At 43.8% G+C, this 3,456-nt stretch overlaps 1 non-coding gene across 1 annotated transcript; it reads left to right on the forward strand.

Annotated features, from left to right (window-relative positions):
* The first annotated feature begins 2,834 nt into the window (after positions 1 to 2,834).
* Positions 2,835 to 2,990, forward strand: LOC138286320 (small nucleolar RNA U109). Its single transcript, XR_011201967.1, has one exon. It is a non-coding gene; the product is annotated as a small nucleolar RNA U109 (small nucleolar RNA).
* The last annotated feature ends 466 nt before the right edge of the window (positions 2,991 to 3,456 follow it).

Consider the following 3,456-nt stretch of genomic DNA (forward strand, 5'->3'; position numbering starts at 1 on the left):
AGTAGTGGTAACCCCTGCAGGGGTAATTTCAGAGGTAGGAATCACAGTAGTGGAAATAGCAGCAGTGGTAATCTCAGCAATGTTGATCCCTGCAGTGGTACTCTCAGCAGTAGTAATCACAGTAGTGGTAATATCAGCAGTGGTAATCCTAGTAGTGGTAATACCAGCAGTGGTAATCCCTGCAGTGGTACTCTCAGAGGTAGTAATCACAGTAGTGGTAATTCAGCAGTGGTACTCCCTGCAGTGGTAATCTCAGCAGTCATAATCTCAGTAGTGGTAATCTCAGCAGTGGTAATCCCTGCAGTGGGAATCTCAGAGGTAGTAATCACAGTAGTGGTGATATTAGTAGTGGTAACCCCTGCAGGGGTAATTTCAGAGGTCGTAATCACAGTAGTGGTAATATCAGCAGTGGTAATCTCAGAGGTAGTAATCCCAGTAGTGGTAATTTCGGCAGTGGTAATCCCTGCAGTGATAATTTTAACAGTGGTAACCTCAGCAGAGGTAATCCCTGCACTGGTAATCTCAGAGGTAATAATCACAGTAGTGGTAATCTCAGCAGTGGTAACTCCCGCAGGGGTAGCTTCAGAGCTAGTAATCGCAGTAGTGGTGATATCAGCAGTGATAACCCCTGCAGTGGTAGTCTCAGAGGTAGTAATCACAGTAGTGGTATTTCCGCAGTGGTACTCCCTGCACTGGTAATCTCAGCGGTAGTAATCACAGTAGTGGTAATCTCAGCAGTGGTAATCCCAGCAGTGTTACCCCCTACAGTGGTAGTAATCATAGTAGTGGTAATCTCAGCAGTGGTAACCCCTGCAGTGGTAATCTTAGAGGTAGTGATCACAGTAGTGGTAATATCAGTAGTGGTAACCCCTACAGGGGTAATTTCAGAGGTAGTAATCACAGTAGTAGTATTTCAGCAGTAGTACTCCCTGCACTGGTAATCTCAGTGGTAGTAATCACAGTAGTGGTAATCTCATCAGTGGTAATCCCAGCAGTGGTAATCTCAGAGGTAATAATCACAGTAGTGGTAATATCAGTAGTGGTAACCCCTGCAGGGTTACTCTCAGAGGTAGTAATCACAGTTGTGGTAATTCAGCAGTGTTACCCCCTACAGTGGTAGTAATCATAGTAGTGGTAATCTCAGCAGTGGTAATCCCTGCAGTGGTAATCTTAGAGGTAGTATTCACTGTAGTGGTAATATCAGTAGTGGTAACCCCTGCAGCGGTAATTTCAGAGGTAGTAAATACAGTAGTGGTAATATCAGCAGTGGTAATCCCTGCAGTGGTACTCTTACAGGTAGTAATCAAAGTAGTGGTAATTCAGCAGTGGTACTCCCAGCAGTGGTAATCTCAGCTGTAGTAACCACAGTAGTGGTAATCACAGTAGTTGTAATCCCTGCAGTGGTAATCTCAGAGGTAGTAATCACAGCAGTGGTAATATCATTAGTGGTAATCTCATTGGTAGTAATCACATCAGTGGCAATTCCTGCAGTGGTAATCTCAGATGTAGTAATCCCAGTAGTGGTAATCTCATCAGTGGTAATCCCAGCAGTGATAATTTCAACTGTGGTAATCTCAGCAGAGGTAATTCCTGCAGTGGTAATCTCAGATGTAGTAATCACAGTAGTGGTAATCTCATCAGTGGTAATCCCAGCAGTGATAATTTCAACTGTGGTAATCTCTGCAGAGGTAATCCCTGCCCTGGTACTCTCAAAGGTAGTAATCACAGTAGTGGAAATTCTGCAGTGGTACTCCCTGCAGTGATAATCTCAGCGGTAGTAATCACAGTAGTGGTAATCTCAGCAGTGGTAATCTCAGAGGTAGTAATCACCGTAGTGGTAATATCAGTAGTGGAAACCCCTGCAGGGGAAATTTCAGAGGTAGTAATCACAACAAATGAAATAGTTTTGAACACAGTATAAGTATACTTAAAAATATACAGCAGGGGTGTAACCTTTACATTTCAGAACAATCATGTGTGCATATAATGTTAAAATACATTATTCAACAAGCAGGGCGCACACCTGGGGCTTAAATGGCAGTGGAAATAGTGAGGAATGCAGGCAGGTAGAGGGAATAAGAGAGAAAGCACATTATTCTGTGAAATAACCAACATTTTGTGTATCTTTCCCAACAGGAAGTGGTATGGTGTATGTGTATGCATTGTTGTCTGTGTGTAAAAAGTCCTGGTGAATTCTGACAGACACCTCCCCATACCCAACTGAAAGCATCTGTACCCTACTATTTATCACAAAATGTATTTATTGGGAGGGGTGTAAAGTTACGCCCCTGGCTGCCTGTCACGGGCTCGGTGAAAGCTCGCTCAAGTGCACGGCTTAGAAGATATCAGACCAGCGAGTGACTGTATTGTGCAGACCGCGAGTGGGGTGGGGTGGGAGGTGTAATGGGAAACTGCAAAATCTGTAAACATGTGGCGCAGATTAAACAAAAATAAACACTAGCGCTCATAGTTGGATCACTTGTTAGTGATATTTAGGAAAAACAATTAAAAGGAACAGACTTAACCGCACTTTTGCATTTTCGAGTTTATTCTGACTGTTGCTTAGAAATTCGTAACTGGTATAAGCGGCTCGGTGGGATGAACTCTATTTATTTGATTCATGTAAACTGCAAATCAGAAGTTTTGAGACCCTCTTAGTTTAGCAACTTTGGAAGGATGAAAGGGTGACTGCCGCCCTGGGGTGCTGAACACCATTGCTGGCTGATAATATTATATTAAACTCCGAAAGACAGTTCTATTTGGTAACCGTATGTCTACTACATAACTGGACGATTGCTGATATTGTATGAGGAAAGTGTACTTGAATGTTTGAAACGCACATGGAGGGGTCTGCACTCAAGTTCTGCCCCATGTGAGACCACTTTCCATAGAGTGCGATTAACCCATTAATGTGCCAGATGAAGGGTGGAGCTATCAAGGTCACGGGTCTGCCCGCACAGACCCAGTGGTAGTTTATACCACCCACACAAACATCATACTTATACAAACCAGCAGAACGGTCTCTTGTAAAAAGTATACTTGTAAAAATGGTGGTGCAGGGTGGGGTAGTGGAGTGCTGAAGGAAACGTTAAAAAAATGTTCACTCGTGTTAGCAGTAGGAGGTTACAACTCACTGAGTCAAAGCACGGTGAGACCCTAAAAAATGTTCACTCGTGTTAGCAGCAGGAGGTTACAACTCGCTGAGTCAAAGCACGTGAGACCGTAATGCTTCTTTAGGCGAACAAATACATGAATATACAGTCATGCCATCTCACAAACACACAGCTCCAAGCCGATGAAGTCAGGCACCGGGAAAGCAACAATGGTCTGGCATTTCATCGAGTTAAAGAGAGAGAGGCAGTTTAAAGGGACCCCTTAAAGAGGCAATGGCAGGTATAGCCTTGAGGGGCCCAGAGCTGCTCCTGCAGTGTTATGTGTATGTTTTTCTGCCTGTTT

The sequence above is a fragment of the Pleurodeles waltl genome, chromosome 3_1, assembly GCF_031143425.1.
Source record: "Pleurodeles waltl isolate 20211129_DDA chromosome 3_1, aPleWal1.hap1.20221129, whole genome shotgun sequence".
In the NCBI taxonomy this organism is placed as follows: Eukaryota; Metazoa; Chordata; class Amphibia; order Caudata; family Salamandridae; genus Pleurodeles; species Pleurodeles waltl.